The sequence below is a fragment of the Achroia grisella genome, unplaced genomic scaffold (assembly GCF_030625045.1).
Source record: "Achroia grisella isolate CSIRO2021 unplaced genomic scaffold, CSIRO_AGI_Agris_v1 utg546, whole genome shotgun sequence".
Classification (NCBI taxonomy): Eukaryota; Metazoa; Arthropoda; class Insecta; order Lepidoptera; family Pyralidae; genus Achroia; species Achroia grisella.
In genome coordinates this window covers 927,046-941,703 of record NW_026712931.1, presented here as the reverse complement: position 1 = coordinate 941,703, position 14,658 = coordinate 927,046, and positions in this window count along the sequence as shown.

Sequence of the window (14,658 nt, the reverse complement as noted above, 5' to 3'; positions counted from 1 at the left end):
ACCGAACTGTCATTCCTTGTGACGGTGTATAAATGAACCGTTAGTGACTTGCATATACTATGATGGATTTTTAAATGGCAACGACACTGGGAAGGGTAATTTATGGGCGAACTGAAATGCGGTTTTGAGTACTTACCACATTTCGTGGGAAATGTTTGACTGAAATAAAATTTGGTGCTACATAATGGGACCAACCCGGACGATGGGATGACGGTAATTGTACTAAATACCGATGCATTAATAATAATTATTAAATCATCATAAATAATAATTATTAAATATCCACATCATGAAAATGCGGATACGGTAACGGAGAATATCAAATGTACTTTTTAAATAAGTTGCACTAGAAGCATGTACAGATGTCTCTTATAATATATAAGGGGGCATTAAAAATGGTTTTTAAAAGTTTAAACAAAGCAGCATAATACTTTCTTGCTTTTGTTTCAAAAAAATAAATGAAAAATTTATTTGTAACAAAAGAAAAAAGATTAATAAAGAAATGAAAAGTCTAATAGAAATTTATTTAACTCTTTGCCACCTATGTGCTGTATTTCTGTTAAGACAAAATAGACTAAGAAAGAAATAAATCTTAGCGCTTATAAAAAGTATCATGGAAATTAGTCCACAAATTAGATATACATTACAAAGATGACGTAGGTACCTACAAAAATAAATAGTCTTAGTAAAAATCTAGACAATATACAGACAGTTAATTATTACTGTTAAATTGAATAAATACTATGACGTATGATTTAATTAATATATTTTAATTAAAAATCTTGCTTTTAAAAAGCGATTTGTATAAAAAAAAACAATATCCTGGTGTAATAAAGAGAAAATAGTTTATAAAGGAAGACTAAGCATTTGAATTTGCTCGCAGAGCGAACTTAACTTTGTCAATGTCAGAACTCATAACTCATTTCCTTACAGTCTCTGTAAAATATTCCTTATGTTAAATTTGAACGATTTGTTTTCGCTTTCCATAAAATAGTCCGATTTAGGTTTCTGGGTTGATGTAAATCAATACTTACATGGATAAGTTTAGAATTTCATCTGTGTTATATTTTATGTAATAATTTCAAACGTTAATTTAAAATGTCAGTAATTTTTGAAGAAATTTAATAATACCTACTTACTAGAAATAGCTTTTACAAAGCTTCGTTGCGTGCTTACGTAATGAGATGCTGTAGGTAAATCGTGGATTTGGATACACATCATGTCGATTTGTATCATTCGATGGGTATACTTGAATCTTACTTAGTAAAGATATAACTACCTCCGTCTCTCAAATTACTTTACTTTATGGCATAAGGAAGTGTTTCCTACACTGGAAAATCATAATTAAAAATTGACACAAAGTTTTCTGGTCGAGATTTGAATTTACGATCATGATGTAGCGAACCACCGGGCCTGTAGAAACCTCTAGTTAATTTTTGTATTTATGTTAAAATCTAAATGTAATACTTTTTGCATTCATTACTATGTCTTTCCATAATATTCCTATATAAATTTGTCTGTGTTGGTTATCGGTTTGATTATTTTTGGGACAAATTATACTTGTTATTCTTTCTTTTTATGTTCGCGTCGATAACAAGAGGTGCCTGAAATATCATTTGCGTGTTTATTTCTTAATAAAACCTTAAAATAAACACCCGATACCGCCCAGAAAATGCTAAGTGCCTGGGGATAAAAGCGCTTCAAGCGATATCGATATTCCAAGCTTCTGAGAATTCATTTGAAAATTTTCGATGAGCACAATCCCTATCCTTCAAATGGGAGACGTAAATTAAATTGTAATTAACATACAGATAATATTAGCGGGAATTCATTAACTGAAACGTTATTGAAGTTCGAAATCAAAATCGAAACGTTCGTGATCTGTCGCTAGATTCTCATTTCAATTGAATTTAGAGTGCCATGACAATATTGCAGAATATCGATTATTCATCGTTAATACCATACTTTAATATTACTAAGTCTTGTATAGTTATTTATACAACCTTGACTTCGGTGTTGCAGCAGATTAGCACTGTGTCTTAGCATAGATTGTCGCGAGTTCCATTACCGCACAATACAAACATTTGGGTTTATGAGTATGATTGATTTTACTATGTATCGTATGTACTTTTTTTTCAACAAACTTTCCCAAGAAAAAAAATATAAAATAAATTTTAAAATTTCCATAGGAACTGTAAAGTCTCATGATCTTTTTCCCCTATTTCTTTATGAAAATGGTTCAGTACAATAAGTATTCTACCCGACTTTTGATTTGACTTTTATGACTATATAGTATATGTAACCTGTGACAGTATTACAGCAACAATAAGTTTTCCACTGAAATCAATTATACAGATTAACATTTTCAAAAACATAGACAGAATACTAAGTCTTATTTATTGGCAATAACGTTTAACGTCGGTGCGCAGCAGGCCACTTGACAAACGACCTTTAGGTGACTTGCAAAAGCGTGGACTTTTTTGCATCTCCGCTCAACTTGACAAAGAGTATATGAATTATGATGGGAGGTGTTTGGTATTTTTCGATTACACGGCTTCGAAACAGTTATACCGGAAAATGCAAGGAAACATTGATTTAACATTCAGATGAATTAAAAGGAAATATTTATGTATATTTGAAACAATAACACGACTTGGTTTCGTCCGGGTTTTCATTTATAAGTTATATGTATTGATATAATTTATACCCGGTATAATGAAGGTACCTTTTAAGTATTCTCAAATCGGTATACTTTCTTCGTAACAAAATGTTGAAGGATTTTGTTATAATCAAGAATTACCCTTTCTCTTTATAATATAATAAATACAGAAATTAAGTTATGTTTAGATAGGTCTTGCTATTTTTGTGTCTTCATAATATGGAACAAATTGTGGACAAATATTAATGATAAAATTAAAAATGCAAACAAGAGTCGAAATATCTATGAGAAATAAAGAAAACATATTTCGTTTGTGATATTTTTCTTATTTATTCCACAAAAACGTATCTATATATAATATGTATTAATTCAGTTCTTTATTGTTTCAATATGCCTATTACTCTTGAGTATTATTCATAAATATGGATTCCATAACATGCTATTTTTATCAATTCCTATTGAGACTATCCAACAGAAGTTCATTAAATTTATCTAATTTAAGTGTAGAAGTAACAAGAAATATTATTTAGCTAGGTGCAAAAAAAAATATATTAGTTACTGGTAAGATGTACAGTTGCAAACATTACCTTTAATTATTTTTTTTAATATTTAGATAGGTGAAACTTATCGCTAGGTATTTTAAAGTCGGTTTCTGTAACCTACTAATTATTCATACTAAACATGTGACTTTTTAATTAATTTTGTTATACAAAATCACGTCTAAAAACAAACTTTAAGACGACATTTCCAAAATTAATGTTAAGCTCTATGAAGCACGTAATCTTCCGCGAAGGGTCGATGTACGTAACACCTCATACAATGGCCTGTCCCTTTATATTAAGTCGGGTTCTTAGACTGGGATTATATAGCCCTAGTAACGAAGGTCCCATACATCGCGGCCTTAAGTGCCGGACTTAGGGGGGATAAAGTGATGGGTTGCATGTATTGATTAAATCATTTTAGTTTAGTCTAGTTGATGTGTTTGTCATCCCTTCATTTATTATACAGGGGATAACAGAAAGGCTTCAACAATCTGAAATCCGACCGTAGTATTCATGAAATTAAACAACTTAAGACTTAGTATATTAACACAGAGATGAGTAGAAAAAAACATTAGCAGTTTTATTTAAACATTGATTTATATGATAGATTCGTTATGAGTATTTTATTTCACAATTATTCAGTTTTTTAAAATACTAGGTATTACATGTTACGTCAGTGATGTTTTAGACAAAAATAGATTATCAATGTCATCGTTTTACAATCTACCTTCACGTTAAATTTAATTAATCCATTCAGCCGTTTACTCTTTCAAACAAACAGACTTTAACCGGACTTTAGCATATATAATATTAGTACGAGTACTCTGACTCACGATCATATTTTTTTTGTTCAATTTATGTACATTTTATACAAGATGTCTGATTCATAAAGGTCAACAACAGAATTTTAATAATGAGCTTAACAAGTACACTGCTTTGTATATTTTATATAAAAAAAATATGTTCCAAGTAATTTGGATTACACATTCAGTACATTGAAGCAATATTTTATATCAAGAACTATCTTCAGAACCAAGTCGTAAGTTCAAGGTCATTAATATATATAATCGCTTTCATGTAGGTACATATATATGACTTTATTATTTTTAGATATAAAACGGATGTTATATTTCTCGTTAATGAAGAATTTAAGCGCAGCAATGGCGCTACAATTTTTTATTAAATTTACCATAGCATACCTACACGCGGTCCGCCCTGTAAAATAGCTGTCAATGTTCTAGAATATGCTAGGGTGGTCTAAATAGCTGCAAGCTTTTTTCATTTTTGGTACTCTATCATAGCATAATATAGGGCCTATATCGCCAACGCTGGCGAGTGCACATTCCATATTCATCCATTGATAAAAAACATATTCCTCTGCAAGTACGCTCTCTGCTCGAATATAATAAAGACGTCACTCCATTGTTAAATTGTCATTCCCAATAACGTAGCATACAAGCACCACAGTACGATCTATACAGATTCCCTTTCACATTAGGGATGTGTTATTCTATATAAACAATCGATTATTTTGTAAGCTTAATAAACGAATAAATATGTATCGATAATTTATTTAAGAAATAATCGATTGTGTCATTTGAGTTGTCTTCATTATTTTTTATCGAAAATTGTATTCATTACTATTTTTCCACAACGCTAACTTTTAGTCCTGTTGAGCCTTTGGGTGTTATTTTTTTTTTTAATAGGGTACCACTTCTTTTGTATTTTTGTACACTTTGGATGAAAAAGTAGAATTAAAAATCATCTAAGATTATAACGTATTATGAATTAATTGATATTTAGAAAGTCTGTCAGTGAAATGGATTTTTATTTATAAATGATCTTTTTTCACACCCCTAGTCCACATATCGAGGCTTGTTATAATAACAATATTACATTCCATTTTATTTGAAGTGAATGAAAACAGCATTGTTATTTTACATGGTATTGATTCAGAAAAGCCCCACAAACACTTGAAAACCTTTGTCAAAGAAGAATAATGGGTTTGTGGTTTTATGGAATTTACAAATAAAATGTTTAACGTCCTTTATACTTTTGGCATTTCGCTTTAAGTGGTCCGATTTTTGTTTTTATTACCATTTGTGCTGGAGAGCGTCATGGTGTAGTGGTTTACTACTCAGATTTATAGACTCCAAAAGGTCGTGAGTTCCAATTTGGCGAACACCATAATTAATTGGCATGACCATATACCAAAAATATTTTATTTAATTACAAAAAAGTTTAATTTAATAAATTACAAATATTATAAATTTACTAATTCCATAAATGTAATGTATTTAATAGCAAGAACGTTTCTCTGTAACGCCGAATATAAAATAGTCATTAGTACACTTCACAGACAATTCGTGGGTAGTTTCAAGCTAATTACGTTGGGGTTACAACTATAGTGTCCCCAATTGCTTTTGGGTTGCCTCTTTGTTGGCTTACATTGTCCATTGTGAGTATTCACGGCCACTTACATGTAACTATACATATATAATTCACACATTGTTAACTATTACACAGAAAATTATGTATCAGATTTCGTTTTAGTGTCCCATGAGGATATAAGTTCGTTCATGAATTATTTATAAAGCAAATGATTACCGTATCTATAATGGTGGTAGGTACATTATACACTGTTATTTTCCTCTTGTATATTTTTTACACTCTAGGAAATTTCTAATAAACTAATATTTATTGTAATAGAGTATCTACAGTGAGTCACTAAATGTACACTTATGTATTATAAAGATTGCTTTAGATTACAGAATATAATCTATAAAAATAAAAAATAAAGTTGTTGCCTCCACTTACTTCTTAATTGCGTAATAATAATTAATATGTTCTTCACTAACGTTTCGAGAATTTATTCAAGAGTCATCTACTGCTGCAACTCTTGTAACGGTGAACTTGCAAACAAACTTCGAGCATCATTTCGCCGCTTGTTAAGTAGGAAAATATTTAATGCATAATACTGGACAAATCACGCGGAACATTTTCTACAAGGTGTGGAAACTTCGACGCATTATGATCAGCAACGATTTCTTGTCGCGGCGTGTCGCTGCGCTCAGCCGTCGCACCCAATTTGCTTATGTAAATACGCAGTTTCCGTCCTGACCTGAATAATTCATTGCTCAACGCGAGCGTTTGACTCACTCCAGTTTTGAGAATCAACAGAAAACGGAACGTCGTCTACAAACACAAAAGAGTCGAAATTATAAAACTTTCTCAGAATTCAAATCATGGGTGGTGTTCGCTTTATAACATATATTACATTTTTAGGGTCCCGAATCGAAATCATAAAAACTAAACCATTATGGAAAGATTTTGTTCATCCGTCTGCATAACTGTCGCTGCGTTATATTTCAGATATAACTATATACTCGTATATAAAAAATAGTCCTACATACTGTCAAAAAATTTTTTTTATATTATATACATCGCCGTTCCTACTAATTATACACTAAATATATTCACATTATCTTTACTAATTATGTTTATTCATGCAAATATATCAAAATTCTATTTCACATAACATGTCCTGATTTGTGTACAAAATTTTATTGAAATAACATATCGTCTAAATATTGATATTATTAAATTTAGTGTTCATCAAACACTCTATCACACCAGTAAATTCAGTATTTAAAGCCAACCGGCGAATAGTCCATTTCAATCAATAATAACTGCAGTTACGGACATGGAATTGAAACGTGAATATTTGCATTTCGCATTAAACTTAGTACACAAAACTTACCAAAATCGCCGAATAAATTGACGGCGGAACAGATTTGCAATATCATTCGTTTTGAATATTGGCCTCACGTAGAGAAAGCCCTTAGGGGAAATTGCAATACGAGCTTCTTCGAGCAAGAGGAAAATAAAATTGTAGCTTCCAGTTATATTCCAAGACGGGCCAATGCGAACAGGTATCTTTACTAAATTGAACTTCTAAAATGCCCTTATAAATGCCGCCTGTTTCGAATTTTTATTATAAATTGAATTGCTTGCGGTGCACTTGTAATGAAAGTATTTCTATTTTGTTTCGCAGAGCAGAGCGCGTCTCACCTAGACGTTGAAGGCAAAAATGTAATTCGGTTTATAAGTTGTTAACTTATTTTCTTATTAATATATGTATAATGGTTATAATATATAAAGGTTAATATATGTATACTGGTTAAATCAAATGTAAGTTGTATAAATAGTTGTATAACATGACTGCCTAAAATGACTAAGAACAATTTTTTATAGGAGATTTATACACGTTTCACGTCGTAATACATATGTTTTACCAATGTATGAGTGTTGTTCATACATAAAAACGATGGATTCCATTTTCCATCAGGGCAGCCTTCAACTTGATTGCCATGCTTCACTCTCTCCATATTACTCTAGAGTTTTACTTCATATTAAAAATCTGTCCGTTTATTTGTAATTTGAATACTCCAAATAAGCGTTAAGTTAAAAATTTGTTTAAAATATAACGTATTAATAAATTAATTAAAAAGATTGGTAATAAATGTAGCCATCTGAATGAAGTGGTAAATTTAACAGGAGTCTGCTGGGTTCACGGTACAGGCAAGCATGTATAGACGAGACGCCTGTTCTTTGTATAGAGGCAAGAAGGAATATCGTGGTGATTTTTAGATGGTAGGAGTTTGGTGGTAGCCATTTTTCTATTACTGAAGTAAGCGTCTTTAATTCTATAGATAAAAATATATTTGGATAAGTGGCTAAAAGTATTCTAAGAAAAACAAACGTGACTATTGCTTTCACCGAAATTACAAAAGAAACTAATTCACTCGTAACGCTCAAGTCATAGGCACCGGCAATTCGCTTATGTAAATAGTAAGGCGAAATAATGAATAAAACATAACAGTAACGCCTCCGTGGAAAATCAGCAGTATTTGTGAATCATGAATGAAACGACCAGAGTTTATATTTCACTCCTTTTTCCATGAGCAACATTCGACCTTTCTACGCTTTGAATGTATGGCTCGTTACAGTTAAATAAAAAATGGAATATTTAACTACTTAACACTTAAAATGAAATGGCTCAATTTAGAACACAAGTATTCTATACCAGGTCTCACAGATATATTCCTTTTTTGAAAAGATTTGTCATAAGAACATAGTTTGTCGGCCACAGTGGTCTAGTAATTTAGGACACTGCTTTATTTCCGATGATCGCGGGTTCGATTCCTCGCATTGTGCAATATAATATTTATAAAAAAAATCTAAATTTTTATAACAGTTGTCTACTATCCATAACACAAGCTCTGCTTAGCTGTGGGATTAGATGGCGCTGTGTTAATTGTTCACAGTTATTTATTTATTACTAGATGTGCCCGTGTCGAATATTATTCTGATGTATAAGCTGTATATACTGTAAAGTTTCATCAAAATACGTTTTTGCGTGAAAGAGTAACAGACATCCATCCATACTCACAGACTTTCGCGTTTATAATTTTAATAAAATTTAGAATTTTTTAACAGTTTCATATTTAAACGAGCCTCTACTACGTACTCTACTTTTATGTACCCTATCATAATTGACTAGGATATAAAGTAATCACTTGTCATCATAAATTACGCTTATACACCATTATTCAAGAATCTCTAAGGTAGTGAAAGAGTAATCAACGAACTCACTTTTACAGTTAATATCAATTTTGATATTGCTATTAAGTAGGTGTATAATTGTTACTAATATTATAAATGTCAAAGTAAGTTTTGTACTTACCTTGTACCGAAAGAAGGCATGGCATCGCCATTTCCCCGACCCTGCCAATTAACATGTTCCTACAACGCGAAGAAAGTTTCAACCATAGTACTATACAATAATATTTACATGTAACAAGATCACGACGATGCGAAAACGGCCTATTTGTGTGGTGATTACTTATAAAAATCTCAGTCTTTCACAGAAAATGTCGTTAAATATACAGGATAAAGAAAGATGTGAAAAATTCCCTTTAAAAGTGAATATTATTAAAATTTTCAAAATTACATATAATTAGATAATAATTAACATCATATACATAATATATAATTATTTTTGTCGTCTGATCGCCATCAATTTATGGCGGCTACGTATGTAGTTACGGGAAACAAAAGAATAGAGATAAACAAATCAATGAACATTCATATGCATCAAAAATTCGAGAATTATCAGTGGACATCGACCGATCATATTTTATTCCTCTTTCAAAGCACCAATAAATTGGATTCCCATCAAAAGACTATTCAATTGGTCAGATTTTGCAACTACAAGCAATTTATTCCTATTCAGTTCAGTTTTTTTACACAAAGACAGCAGCTCAAACGAAAATCTGGTTTGTTTTTACTGTACCCACTGTCACTGTGTACAGTTATTTTCAATTCAATTTCCAATAAAGTTTCGTTGAAAGGGTTAAATTGAAACTGTGCTTTAACTAGTAAGTCCTTATTGATGATTTTGTTGCACAAAATTAAGCAATAGATGCATTTTGTATTTATTCATCGTGGCCTTTAAATCATCCGTTTGTAATTGGAAATTCAATTAAACCTGATACGCATAACTGTCATATAAATACTATTATACTATTTGATAGTGTAATCTTTTTAGAATTTGCATGTAATTATGTTATAACATACGCATCATCACATGCTATATCACGCAACCTGCTGTTAGGGAGTCACTTAACTTCCATTACTTAATTTCCAAGGGGCGATTTGGGCTATTATTTGAAACTATAAGACGTATTTAAAGTTTCTGTCACTTAGAAATAAGTGGCAGAAACATATTTAATTCACTAAGGTACTTGAAACTGTATTTTGTTTGACGAGTTTTTCTTCTTCAGTTGTTTACTCTTGATAGAGTGATCGTAGCTTTTATGATGGTATACCTTCGTTGTGGTCCTTGGCGACAGAGCTCCTTGCAATACGCCTCCACCTGGTACGGTTTTTGGCTGCACAAGAACATTATACAATGGACTACTGTGTAGCCGTTTTCATAATGTCAGTCCATCTCGTTGGTGACTGGCCTCGGGGTCACCAGGTCGGGATCACCAACGAGATAGATCTCGGAGATCGTCTGCTTTCGTCTTGCGTCTGATCGCTGCAGGGCGCAAAAGCGTGGTACTAAATTCTCAAGAATAATAATACCACATAATACAACAATAACACATAATAACAATACCACATATGGGTATGATGACATATCCGTGGTACTATTCATGTACATAGGGTATGGTTGACATTAACCATCAGTTGTACCATCAGTATAATAATCAGTATTTATTTTCTTCTTTTCATGTATACATTGTAGTTTTCTGTTCCACGATTGTGGTACGTCCATTATCTTATTTCATATGTCTAAGCATAAGATTAAGAAAAATATAATCTTCTTTTCTTTTAGTAAAAATATCTAATATAAGTAAATAAATCTACGTCCAGCAAGAAAAACACGATTTCAAGCTTTATTACAGCGAAACGTTTTCGCAGAACCAACTGTAACTAATATTTATCATAAACCTAACATTAATAATATTTTATTGGTTTATCTTTGTTTGTTCAGGTCCCGTAAAAAGACTAGGCTCAATTTACGCAGTATCGAATATTTTTAGGGTTCCGATACCTAAAAACGTATAATTGTAGAGACTTAACTAATTTAAGACTAATTTAAGCACAATAACTATATTGTGTTTAACTAAGCAACCTACACAACACATAACGTTTTATTTATATTATAGTAGCAAACTGTAAAATATGAGTCTATAAATAAGACATAGCTACTTCTAAAGGATGAGGTAAGTTTTTGGGGAATGATTTATTCACCAAAACTAAGATACACTTACAGATAGAACATTTATATTCTTATTTTATCAATCAGAAATCTTTATATAGACTATAATTTGTTTAAATTGTTTGCACTGAATTTTACCATAGTTTAAAATACTGCATGTACTTACAAAGGACGGGGTGGCCCTTGAGCTGTATACATATTGCAGACGTTCTTTACAAGAAACTTTACCTACACCGCATCTAGATACACGTAGTGTCTTTTTAAAAACATATCTACATAATGGTGAGGGCACACGTGAGCCCCGAGACTCATTAGTCATGCTACCGCAGCGCTCAAACTTTTCGATCCCAAACATTTGGTATGCAGAACTTACGCCAACTTATCTTACAGCAAAAGCCGGAGTGATATTGTATATTTAGATAAATATGTATGTTGCTCTAGCGTAATCCGTAAACTTTGAATTAATCAATTCATGTCCTACCTGGATTATGTATTTATAATTTAAAATTATTATAATATTAGCCCTCAACTTTGTCCTCACTCTATTTTCCTTTTTGACCAAAATGTCACATACGTACAAAATATCGTAAATCTTGGTTAAACTATTTATAATAATAATTCGAATTACTAAAATTAAATTTCAGGCGTTTGTGACTTTCGAATGTCTCCTTGAAATTATACATAAAAACTGATCGTCAGTTTCGTTGACAGCTCAAGTGGCTCACTAAGCGTCTTCGCTGTGACTGGTATATCTAAACTAACTATGACTATTTGAATAAATGAGTTTCTATTAATAATTAATAATTTAACCGTATAAACATTACGAAAAGTGAAGTTACTTAATAATATGTGAAATAGTTTCTCCTTACTACGTTTTATTACTCATGAATGAAAATGTACAATATCTGTAAAAATAAATAGAAAATAATAATACTTCTAAAACATCTTATAGATACATCATTACTAAGTAATTTCTTTGTTTTGTTAGTTATTTTTTGGTGGCCTAACACGTTAATCAATCATCAAATTTAAGGTAGATGAGAAGAGAAGAAATCCATCGTCTGGTCATAAAGACGAAGTCACGAGTAATAACTAGTGATATATTATAATATTCCAAAAATAAATTAAATCTTATTTATTCAGATATTTGGCAAATTAACAGAGTACTCTCTGTAATTTGCATAAAATAATACGTAGAAATGTCATTACTTAAAAACAAACATCATAATTAAATTAAGAAATGATAAATGATATAAAGGAGACTTGAACGCCTACGCATGGTATATAAATTTATAAAAAGTAATGAATATCTCTTAGTAAAATATAATTCCAGGACCACCTCCGAGACGGTTAAATGAGTTACATCATTATACCCTACTTGGTCGTGGTCGTGTCTGCATGTCATTGCCTTTCTAATGAGCATCATTACATTCTTTCAGGGATTACACTGTCAAATATGTAAAAGTTTTCTTCAATAAAGACTAGGTGTTTTTAGCGACTTCGTCTGCTCTCATTGATGTAAACGTTAGGCCATGTTTGTCATCATGTTACAGTCCAGCTTTTTACCAAATAACAATAAATTTCATTCAGCTGTTTAGTTATGAAGAGGTAATAAAAAGACAGACGCATTTATAATATTAGTTTGAATATGTAAAGTAATCGTAACGTGCATATTTACTTTGGAATATGTTATAATTAAATATTGTTTTTAATTTAATGGCAAATAAACTGAAAGCTTTGTTGATATAAAAGTTACCTTCGCTTATATATGGTACACAAACAGCACTACGGACATTATGTCGTCATTTGATTCAATTGCTGTCCACCAGAAATTAGATTTCAATACAGTGTAATTTTTAAGTCCGATTAAGACAGCGACGTCATTGTCGGTAGGTCCCAGCAGCTTTTTCAACTAATGCCACTATATTGTCCAATGAAATATCGCGGTACAGATTCATTGCTTAAAGGTACCAAAGTTTTTTAAACTTCTATAACACTGGATTTCTCTTAGATGACAATTTGAAACTAATTTACGAGTCGAAATTGGGATTTTTATAATTCTTATTGTCTCTTGTACCATTTACGGTGGTAATAGTGCCTATCAGCACAGAGGACTTCAAATTTAAAACAAATTTAATAATTTACTAAATACTGTATTTTAAAAATAACTTTTAACAACGTCGTTCAGTTTACACAATGATCGCACTATAAATAAACGTAATAGATGAATTTAAGACTAAATATAGCGAGAGATCACAGTTGAATGTTGTTGATCGAAATTGATTTCAAATGCAGACTCTCTCATAGTCTGATATTGATGTAGAAATGTCATCTCTAATAACAATTACTGATCTTGTTGTAGAGTAAGAAATAATAGGTTTTCTCTCTGCAGCTGAATTTAAAATTGGTACAATAAATCTATAAGAAATTTAACAGTTGCTCTTTTTAATTTATTTTTAAGCGTATAACAAAGGTGGGTCCGAATTTCAATGTATAATTTTTGTGTACATTGAATGCTGTGCCTTTACTATAATAAAATGTTGTAAAGAATGTTTAATTCATTATTAGAATACGCGAGACGCAAAACTCTTTATGTTGGAACTTTAGGCATTAAATTTATATCTAACTATATAGAAGATATGACATGACAAATCTTTATTTTTAGAAAGGTAGTGCATTCGGTGTCTTGTATTCTTCGTAAATTTGTACCGTTGATATATTGTGAGCCTTTATTATTACTAATTATATACATGCTTTACTTTGTATTTTACTATATTTATTAACACTGCGTACACTGTATATAGTCTACCACTAAAAGTCGATTTTCATTAATTTTATCGGGTTCATATAAAACTTCATCGGAACGATCTATGACTTATGACAGTCGCCAAGTTTTATTATTACGCACAGTACGCAGGACACATCTGTTGGGCCACAACATACAACTTCCCGGTCGAATATTGGGAGCTTTTTGTTTTAGTTTACTTTCTGCAATATTACATACCATATCTGAATATTAAATGCAATAGATATATATTGTGTATTTATTTATTTAGCCTGTGCCCTCTATACAAACTGAAAAGTTCATAATATGATGATATAATATTTAGCAATATTATCTACCACTTATTTAGGAATATGGTGTGGTGAATAAGGTGAATGTTAAAATTATAATATTAAACATTAAATACAGAAATTTCGAAATAATACCTATTATATGATTAGTTATAATTGGAATTCAATCTCTTTCAAACAAGACTTTTTAATTTTATTATTTTTCATGCCTATATTGTAGCTAACATAAATTAATTTTATATTTTTTTATTACAAAAATAAATCCGTGTTACTTTGATAAATATTTATTATGTACTATATAGTTTATTTATGGGACTAAGTCAAATAAACATAATTGTTTGATTATCATTGATAACACTGAATTGTATTGCCCGTATTAATTATTTTTGACCAAAATCTATTGAAACAAAAGACTGTGCTTCTTCTGTTGCTGCCGCAAGGTTCAAAATTGCATCAATAAGAAATAGTGTATGCTAAAAATGACAGTTATTTGAGTTCTGAAATTCCCTGCGACTTGCAGTGGGACGGGCGCATCAGTGTGAAAAATGCATGAGTCAGTGAGTTCGTAGCATGTCGGAAGTAATGTGAGTAGT